Below are 10,858 nucleotides of genomic sequence, written 5' to 3'. Positions count from 1 at the left end.
GTGTTTTTTCTCTGGCTACCTTCCAAAGCCATGGTATGATGAATGTCCCAGGCAATCTGTATGAAAGCTAAAAGCTCACCTCTTTAGAGGGAGAGGCCTGACTTGTACCATGTACTGAAGATCAAGAGTTTGACACAGCTGAAACAAGGAACTGCAGTAGCAACCGAGGGGATACAAGGATGTGTTGGATGTATCCTTCTCATGTCATGTTGCCTTAAAGTAGAATGACTGGACGGTATTTGGTATCTTTTCCCTGTTGTGGTGGCATCTGGTAGCTGCACCAATGTTCATTATACAGTGCCTTCTTTTCAGGGAGCTTGTGTATTCTCTTGGGTGGGTGTTGAGCGAGTTTATAAATGTGCTAACTCTGCACATTGTATTGTTAGTTCCCTTCAGGAAAATCTGCAGCCGTTGGTGATCTGGGAGATGGCAATGGAAAAAATGGCAATCTCTTACTCAACCTCCTTCCTGTTGTGTGTTGGGGGGATCTGCTGACCTCAGAACCTTAAATGCATTTCTAATCATTTTTTGCTCCTCTTGGCTACACGGGATCCACAAAAGAGCGGGGAAGGGATCTGTCTGCTCTTTGATTTGTAGCACTGTAGCAGCAACTGGAATGCCTTGGTTGAGAAATGAGCAAGAAGTGCTTCCACCAAGCTCCTCTGGGTTTTTGCTTGCTGTTGATTGTGGTTGTTGGTTAGACATGGCCACTGAGAAAACACTTCCAAGTGTCTTATGTGTCTTTCAGGTGATACAATTCCCTTACAGTTGGGAAGATGGTTGGGCTTTGAAAGGCTAAATCTGCAGGGTGACCAGGCTGCAAAAGTGGTTTCAGCTTCCACTTGCCCCTGAATTCCCCTTCAGGCATCACATGGCATCATATCCTTGTGTGACTGTTCCAAGCAAGAAGGAACGGAGATGAGTGGAGAGCAGGCTAACACCTTCTCTGCTGATGTGCAAGGCTGGGACCTGCAACAGGTCTGGCTTGTGGATGTGGGTGAAATATGGCCACAGACCCTGTGTACAAAGCAGACACCCCCATCCAGCATGACACTAGAGCCCCCCTCCTGCCTGGGGAGTAGGGGACACAGGGGCTAGAGATGCCGTTGTGTAGAGCTCTCACAGAGCAAGAGGCTGTCTTCTGCCCTGCCTCAGTTGCTCAGCCTGTGATGCTGGGAGGGATGTGCTGTGCACATCGGACGTGAGCAAGCTGCTGAGGAGTGAGGGCAATGGAAGGAAAGTGTGAGCAAAGTGACCAGAAGGGAACTGAGCCAGAAGTGGCAGGTATGATAGACTTGCAGGTGGGTATGTGGGGTGTCCCTGGGGAATAATTGCAAAAGGCCAATGTGGGACCAGCCTTCCTCCCATCTGGAAAGGGGAGGAGGCAGACAAGGCAGGCTCATGAGGTATCTAGGTGGAGTACAGCAGAAAGGTGGTGGCAGTATTCCAGCAGTGGCAAGAGGTGAGCTCATGTACCTTACCCCTTCTTGTCCTTAGTCAAAACTAGCTCTTGAATGCTTTAATCCTGAAATGTGCTTCCAGCTTGTGAGAGCAGGCTCTGCACCTCGCCCCTGCTTCAACCCTGGTGCAGCAAGCCTTGGAGCCTGATCCCTGTGCGTGTTCCATGGTGGCAGTGCAGTGTCAGCAGGTACTGCCCTGCTCCAGACTTCATGCTGTGAACACACCCTGGGCTGCAGTGCTCCTTGACCCACTCTTGCTTGTGAAGGTTGCCTGCTGCAGCCAGCTTCAGTCTATGTCATCAGTCAGCAGTGCCATCATTTTATCCTGCTGGCTGCTTTTTTGCTGCTAAGGCTCCTTACGCTATCTATAAACATAAAATAGGTAATTTGAGGAGAAGTAGCCTCCTCAGATTGTCCTAGATTCACACACTGCCTCAATCCAGCAGCAGTGGTTTCTCCTGCTGGGGGACACTGCTGCAGCCCATGAAAACGTACCATTTTCTAAGTCCTTCTCATCCTAAAGATGCTGTCACATCTGCTCACTGCCTGGTGCAGCACAAGCCTCATCAGAATCCATGAGGTGGGGACATTTGCAAAAGCACACTCCTTTGGGTGAAGAAATTTTTCATAATATCCAATCTAAATTTCCCCTTGAGGCCATTTCCTCTTAACCTATTGCTTGTTACTTGGAAAATGAGACCAGACACCTCCTTTCTCCATCCTCCTTTCAGGTAGCTGTAGAGAGCGATAAGGTCCCCCCTGAGCCTTCTCTTCTCCAGACTGAACCCCCCAGGTCCCTCAGCCATTCCCCATCACACTTGTGCTCCAGAACCTTCACCAGCTCCATTGCCCTTCTCCGGACCTGCTCCAGAACCTCAGTATCCCTCTTGTCGTGAGGGGCCCAGAACTGAACACAGGATTCACGGTGCAGCCCCACCAGTGCCCAGCACAGGGGGATGATCACTGCCCTGTCACACTAGTGCTGATAGAGGCCAGGATGCTGTTGGCCTTCTTGGCTGCCTGGCCACAATCTGGATCATATTCAGCTCCGTCCGGCAGCACCCCCAGGTCTTTTTCCACGAGCAGCTTTCCAGCCCGGCGCCTTGCACGCAGTTGTGACCAGCCCCGGCCCGGCGCCCCCCCCCCTCGGCTTGCACTGCCCCAAATGGCGGCCGGGCACCTCCGTTTCAACGGCCGCCGCGAGGTGGCGCTACGGCAGCGCGTACGGCAGCACCGCCAGGCGCTCAGCCGAGCCGTGTGCACCGGGCCGCCCGCAGGCGCAGAGCCCTGGGGGTCCCGGGCGGCCCCGCGGAGGGTCCCACGGAGCGGCAGGGACCCGCACACACCGAAGGGCTTGGGTGCGACACAGGCACCGGCTGGGAGTAACTTCGAACTGATGTGGAGGAGGCAGCCTTACCCTCCTGTTAGGGACCTGCTGTCCTGTGGCTGCTCTCCACAGCCTCCTGAGCTGAGCCCACCGGAGCCCCAGTCCAGGCTCCCGCTGCAGGACGGCGCTGCCCAGCTGCCCCTGGCACGGAGGAGGGCTTGGAGCAGGCAAAAATAGCTGGTCACGCGGCTAGGAGCTTGTCATGGTGATGTGGTAACACAGGCGCTGTGCATATGGAAACATGGTCCTGGGTCTTTTGGTTCCTGTCCTTCTGACCTGGGCACAGGGCAGCATACGGGACGTGTAAGGACCATCCAGAGAACGTCCTGACAACCTCAGCCTGAAGAGACCCTTTCACTGCCCGTGGTGAAGCTCCACAGAAGCCTAAAGATAGGAACACAGCAGAGGGAGCAAGTGGAAGAGAGCAGAAGTGCCTCTAGCTCCTGCACCAAGGAGAATGGAGCTGAGGAGCCCCAGAAGGGCACTGCTTTCCACAGCGGGCAGCAGCTCATGCTCCCCAGGCTGCCCCAGCACACCAAGCCCAAGGGAAATGCCTTCCTGGCCCTGGAGCCGGCTTTGTCTTGAGCCTGTGAGCAAGGCAAACCAGCACACCCTGAGCGTGACTAAGAGTAGCAGGGCTTGCCCTGTACCTCCTCGCTGCGTCAGCCCAACCCTGTGGCTAGCCCTGGCCACAGGGATTACAGGGATGAAGGAAATGGAAGAGTTTCCTGAAAGTCCAGGAGGAAAAGAGGTGACCTCTTCCTTGCCTCTTCAAAGACCCTGAAGCAGATTCATAACGTGTAACCTAAACAGGATGCAACACGCTGAGGTTTCAGCTCTGTACCAGTCCTCCTGGGGACCAGCTTGGCGACAGGATTGTAAGCTTTATTTCAGGCATGTGTATGGCTCCTTATGGGCACCCTCCTCTCCTGCCATGCGGTGACTACCAGCCGGCTGGATCTCTTACCAAATTAGGCTGCTTCTGCCCACCTTCCAGCCCAACAGGCTGTCGCACAAGTTGATACCATGGCTGGCTAGGAACTGCTTTCTGATTTCAAGTCTAAATATATTTCTGATCCAGATGAGCTTCTAGGAGAACAGACTAGACTTTTGCCCCAGCACGTGTTTATGGTGTATGGATCCTGTCCCTCCTCGGCCTCTCCTGGGTCAGATCAAACAAGTTGCACACTCACAATGGCCACTCAAGAGCCTGCTCTGTACCTGCTGCAGGTCAGCTCCGTCCTTCCTGAGGAGGGATGTCTAGAGCAGCACTTACAGTGCTGGGTGAAGCGGAACCTCGTACTTGCTGGTCTCTCCAGACAATTCTTTGATGGGCATGTCCTTGAACTGAGTGTCTTTATTCAGACCTAAAGTGGCAGCACATGGGCAGCATCCACCCACTGCCTGTCTTCTTCCATTGCTCCAGCCTGAGGGGTGCCTGTCTTACAGCATTCTGGAGCAAAACACTGCCAGTTTTGACAACTCTTCTTTTCCTGTGACCAACACCACCTTCTCACTCTCCTTGCCTGTCCCCTGCCAGTTCCTGTGCAGCAGTGTTCAATGGGAAATGAGACGTTATGCAGTCCCCTGCTCCGGACCATGTGTCTCTTGCGCTTGCTCTGAGGGACAGGATGATGCTGGGGTATTGCATTTCCACAGAAGGTAGGGTTTTTTTCCCTTCCACTCTGCTCTGAGGTATTGTGATAACCCTGTGGCTCAAGGAGGAAGGAATGACCTTTCTAAAGTTACAGGGAGAGTCTGCGGGGCGGAAAGTGCAAGCAGGGGCATGAGAGGTGAAGGAGAGGCTGTCAGGGGACTGTTAATGGGTAAGGAGGGCTGGAAGAGGACATGTCCTCCAGGTATCCCAGCCCCATTCCAAGGTGCTGCATGTACTTCTGTGGCAGTACAAAGCATTGCTCAGCACCAGTTTAGCACATCCCAGCAGTACCAGTTGCCCCACAGGCTGGACATCTGCACAGTGGGGAAGAAGGAAGGAGGGGTGAGGTTTAAAAATAGTCCCCTTCTCATTTCTGTATCTGTCACTCGTGGTGCGTAAGCGAGCCCGAGGCCTCCCTGCTCCCATCCACACTGCGCCTTACATAATGGGAGATAGGCAGGCATCGCTTCGGGATGGGAACAGCCAGGGACGTGACATTCACGCTGCCCTGCCAAAGCTCATGGGCAGCTCCCGGGTGCCCAGGCCCTGGAAACAGCCTGCTGGCTGGGGAGGAGGCAAGGGCAGCAGGGGCAGCCCGAGGGCACAGGCTGGCCCTGTGGCAGAAAAGCAGGCAGGATCTGCTGCATGCTGCAGTGCAAAGGGCTGTGGGAAGGGGCCATAGGCTATGGGGAGGGCTGCGAAATGCCACAGTAGGTCATATGGGGTTTGTCAGAGGGGAAGACGTGGCACAGGGAGAGGAGGAGGAGGGGTGCAGAGATGGTACTGGAAGGTGGAGAACAGGGGCTGCAGAGCAGCTCCCAGGGGTTGGAAACTGGGAAGGGGAGAGCATGGGAGGATGGGTCTGCAGAGGAAGGGGAGTGAGAAGCAGTGCAGGGAAGGACAGTACTGAGGGGAGCTGGTGTGAGGAGGGGGCTGAGTGGATGGGAAGGGTTTTGGAAGGGTGGCAGGGTGAGAAGCGCACTGCTGGGTTTGGCGGGGCTGGGGAAATGGAGGATGATTCACGTGTCTGAGGGAAAGGTGAAGGTCCATTGGAGCCATCACACTGCCTATCCTTGCCTGCCTCCTGAGTGCAACAGGCCAAACACTGCAAAGGGCAAAAGAGCACTCCACATCCTCCCATGTCGGCCACACTGGGCTCGGGCACTACTCCCACATGCCTCTTCCCTACTGCCCCAAGCTCCAGCTCCAAAAACTGCTGACTCAGGAAAATTCCAGAGATGAGGGGCTGTGTGTGTGGTGGCGGGTCAGAAGGACAGAGCTGGGCAATAGTGGGGACACCAGCCTCAGCCTATCTCATCTAGGAACACTTCCACCCCTCCCACCTTCTGGCCAGGAACTGAGCCATATGCCTGCTCGCTGTAGGATCCTCTCTTCTTCCAAAGATCACTGGCTTTCACGCTTTATATGCCAGCAGCCAGACTGCCTTGGGATAGGCATGAGTCACTGTGGTTATTTAAAGTGTGCCTTCTGAGCGCTACCCACGTGCCTGTGCTGCGCAGGCTGACAAGGGAAGCACAGTCGGACCCCAGAGCTCACACACAGAGAGCAGGACACCAAAAGGCTGGTACCTGGTCAGCTTCTCCCAGAGCAAAGGGAAACCTTGGCATTTGTCAGCACACACGCACCCCCCCAAAGAGGGGAGGGCAATGCAGCTCATCTCACGCTCAAACAGTGTTGAGCTATTTCCATGACCACAAACCAGCTGTGCTTCACAGGAGGTGACTGTGTTGTTCCCCTGGGGCTCAGCAGGCCTGGGGCTGGTTTGGCAGCCATGCAGCCACCTGCTGCACAGGAGGCATGACCCGGAGCTGCTGGGATGGTGGTTGGGTTCTCCTGGTGCTAGAACAGGGACCAGAGTCCAACCTTCAGGCAGCTATGGACTTCTAAATGTTGGGGCAATGGATGTCTTAGCTAGTAAATATTTATGGCGTATTCTAACTACTCCCTGCTGTTTTCCATTAGGACTGACATCACAGAGTAATGAGTAAGTCCCGGTGCATGTCCTCCCTGGCTCTGCATCACTCAACCAGACCCGCTGTGAAGCCACTGGCCTATGAATGAGTCCAGGCTTAGGGAAGCTCATTCTCCTCTGCATCCCGCCCTCAACAGCTGAGGTCCTGGGCGTACATCGTGCTTAGGCTGAGCCTCACCATAGCCACCCCATCCTGCCCTGCTGAGGAGAGGCAGTAACAATCTCCAGCCCTTTACGTTGTGCCCTGGCAGAGGTTTGAGGAGCTGCTGCTGACCAAGCTGAGACAAGAGAGGGCGTAGGAAAAAGGAGGCATCACTGGTGAGCGTGACATCTGCATTGGCAGTCAGCATGAGGAGCTGAAGGAGCAGAGCAGTTCTGTGGGGCCACCACGTGCAGGCCAGCTATACGGAAGATCTCAGCTCTGCTTCCTCACCAAAGAGATTTTTTCTGGCTCAGAGCAGGGGAAGTGCTTGTGATCTCCCAACCTGAGGCAGCAAAAGCACAGGGCCGCTCTCACTGGTTGCAGGGCATCGACCTGCCAGGACGCGTCCAAACTTCCCCTTTCTTTGGGCCGAGGCAGCCCTTCTCCAGATCCTGGCTGCTTTTGCTGCTTCTTGTGCATTAACCTCTCAGGGAGGGTCTTTACACAGGGGCGCGATGCCTCCTTGAGCTTGCACAAGATCACTTTTCTCTCCTGTCACATACGTCATTCAGCTTCAAAGCATCACAAAAGGTATTAAGGAAGGTATTTGTCTAAGTGCTCATTAAGCATTTCCAGCTACAGCCAGGCTCATCTTTTCCAAGACAGCAACAGCAGGAGAGAAATGTGCCAACTATGGGAGCTGTTGTCCTCTCCATGCCCAGCTCCTTCTCTGGCCTGTTGGAGGGCTGCTGTCTCTCTTCCATCTCTCCCATTGTGTTACTCCTTGATTTCCCCTCGCTCCATCTCATTTGCTTTCTACACTTAAATTTTCTGTTGGCTAGACTTTGATCTTTACATTTCTTTTGCTCTTTTTCCCTCTCCCCACCAGTGCCCCTTCTCTCTTCCCCTTCATTCACCAGTCAGCAGTGGCCGCTGTACAAAGCAGTGCCGGAGCTGTCAATAAAAGGGCCCTCCAACTCCTACAGACTGTATTACAGCCCCAAACACCATTCCTACCCGAGACCGTGGGCTCCAGGCCCATCTGCAGCTCACACCTCTCTCAGCTAAGCCCTTCTCCTACGCAGCTCCACTACATTAGACCTCCGCTCCTTGTTGCTACAGCTGTAAAAGCAGGGACTGACACAGCAGGGGAGGGATCGCAGCTGCTAAAACACGTGCTTCATGCGCCAGCTCCCCTGTTAATCTATATCAAGCCCACAGAGGCTGATGTTTATTGCCTGTCTTCTCTCTGCTGCATGAAGTCCATGTGCCACAGGACCCTGCACAACTTGGGACCCCCGCTGCAGTGATGGGACACGCTCAGTGGCTTTGTAGGGTCCACTGTGTGCCTGGCCTGACCTCCAGCTAACAAGCACCAAACTGTTCTTTCAGGTCTCTCCCTTCTGTGAAGTAATTTCTTCATCATCTTCATTAGAGGATTTGGAGAGGGCTTAGGGCAGAGATCAACAGTTGCAGAATTACATAGGGCATGAAGTATTTACGTGAGGGCTTTGGGATTCTGCTTCCCATTGATGATGATAGTGTCACCCAGAGCTACAAGCCTGTTTGCAAGCTGAGACATCTTGGGCCTGCCTGGTATTAGGCCAGAGAAATGCTGATTGCTGGAGATGGCACCAAGCACTTTGAAGCTGGGTCTGCTCTCGGCGGATGGCTCTGAGCCGATGCCTGGGATGGGTGGTGGGTAGCCTGGAGCTGCTTTCAGGTGGGATGATCGCCTGATACCTTGACAACAACGTCTGGTGAATTAAGTCCTGTGGTATTTCTGTAATAGCAGAGCTGTGAATTGCAGCTTCCCAGCTAAATTGCACTTGAGTAATGCTCTCATGACTTTACTATCTCCCCAACATTTTAATTAGTCATTTCTGCCTTCCCTCCTGTGACACGGTATTAGCACAAAATTATTGTTATTAGTACAAAATGGCTGCCCTGTCACACAGCTCCCTGCACGACGGGGCTGTATTGCAGCAGCAGCGGGTGGTCTTGAAGGTGTTTTTGGAGTCACTGGAGGAAAAAAGCATCAACATAGAGGGCACAGACCCAAGAGCAGATCTTTTGACCCCTTTTCTTTGCAGTTAGGGGCTCACACCCAAGGGGTGTAATGCTCCCACTGAAGTCAAGTCTGAGATTGAGCACAACAGAATCAGAAGTAGGCCTAGGGGAAGGACAGTGACAAAAAGAGCTAGAGATGGAAAAGATTCCGAGGGTCCATGTATCCATGAGTCCTCTGTGTGCATAAGCAAGCCAGAGCTGCGTCTGTACTCCTGCTTTATACAGAGCACCGCGGGAGCAGTTTGTACTCGTAGATAACACAGCATGGTGATCACAAAAACCTGCCTCCCTTTCGGCTTGAGCAATTAGCCCGTACTCAATGTTTCCATTAGTAAGTGAACTGAATGATGGCATTGGGTAGTTTGACATAATCCTGTTTGCCTACAAAGAACGTACAAACTCCTGCTTCTGTAAGCACAGCAGGAGTCAGACTGCATCAACAGCTTCTTTGCCTGTAGCTCTAAGCCTCTTTTTAACCAGTTCTTCAACCTCCTTGGAAAAACCTCCTCAAGCTCTTGCTGTGTGTCACGTTGCACATTCTTCGCTGCACTGCCTGTACGCTTCCATACAGCTTCCATTGCCACTCTTCAGCCTCTCCTGTCCCAGCTTCCCTCCATAGCTTTGCTTTGGGGTCAGTAGTTAACCAAGTGCCTCGGGCCATTTGTGGTCGACACACAGCACAGGAATTTGGTAAGACAAGCCTGTCTTCCATCAGACAATTACATCCATGCCCTCGTACCACCATATTGCTTCAATGCGCATGGTGTGTCAAAGCCGCATTGCCACTTTGTTTCTGATTAAACACCCCTGGGGTTTAATGAGTTTTCCTCCGGCTGTAAACCGGCGGTCATGGGGACGGTCACTCCGGTAATCCTAACACAATTCTGGACATGCTGGGAGGGGCGGCAGAGCCCAGTGTGGCTGCAGCACACCTTCAAAGGCTGAAGGGGTTTGGAGACATCTGCAAAGCCAGAAGTGAGAAATAAAAAGAATCCACTTTGCAAAACCCATTGTCCCAGCTGGTCAGCAGAGACTGGTCTCAACAGGCTGGTCAGAACAAGCTCCCGTCATCTCCATCCATGCTTCTGCAACTCTCGCATCTGCCACCTCCTCTCCCATTAGCTCTTGGGCCCTAGCCAAAGGCCGTGGCAACACCTGAAGTGCTAATTGTGCTATGGCAGCAGCGCTGGCACGCTGGGACACCTCTGCCAGCCGAGCTGACTGCTCCAAGGTACACCAACATGCAGCCGGCACCCACTGCGCTTGAGGCCCCTGCACTACAGTGCAGTGATGGGCTCCCACAGCCACGTGCCCTGGGGGTCTGTTTGCCAGTGCTGTTCCTCTGCATGGAGGGCAGCTGTTTCCATGGCAGGGAACGTGTGGGAAGTAGAGAAGACCAGGAGGTGCTGCAGAGAGGGGAAAAAGGAATCAGACGATCACAGGTGAATGGCAGAGGGGAGATGGGTCCAGCAGGAGGAAAAGGTACTGTGGGAAGAGATGTGGCAGCTCACTGGTGGCAGGATTCTCCCTGCACCCTACTACTGGCTGCTGTCTGCTCCCAGGATCAGGACATAGCATCTAGGGAAAATATTGTTTCGAAGCAAGGAAGATAGAGAGGCGAAGGAGAAGAGGCTGGGGCTCTAGAGAAGGATGCTACCCACGTTTCCTAGGTGGATGAGCTCCCACCTGGGGAATATCAGCACCCATGGTGACATTAGCTGGTATCATAGCCAATAAGCTGGGAAATGCTTCCACACTCTCGGGGTCTTCCTATAGGCTCTGGCGGCAGATGTCTGTAATGGCAAACATTATAGGGATGCAGCTCCATCTGTTCATCTTCCTTTCTAGTCTGCTTGGTGAAGAGCACCTGGAAGGGAGAGCAAACTCAGCTGCAGGCCAGCGTGAGCGTTTAACTCCTGGAGTCCAACCTGTTTGCGTGGCAAGGTGTGAAGAGGCCAGCATTCACCCAGCGCCAGCAAATGCTTTGTCAGGGCAGGCTCCAGGCAGCAGCAAATCCAGCTGTGCCCCTGGGCGGGAAGCGGAGAGCCATGGCCCCGCAGCCTGCTTTGCCGGTGGCAGAGCCTGGAGAGCCAGCCACTGCCACCACAAGGTGAGTAACATCCTGCCAAGTGACAATCACCTTCTGGAG

The sequence above is a fragment of the Psittacula echo genome (genome assembly GCF_963264785.1).
Source record: "Psittacula echo genome assembly, chromosome: 1".
NCBI lineage: Eukaryota > Metazoa > Chordata > Aves > Psittaciformes > Psittacidae > Psittacula > Psittacula echo.
Note: the sequence above shows the minus strand (reverse complement) of the source record.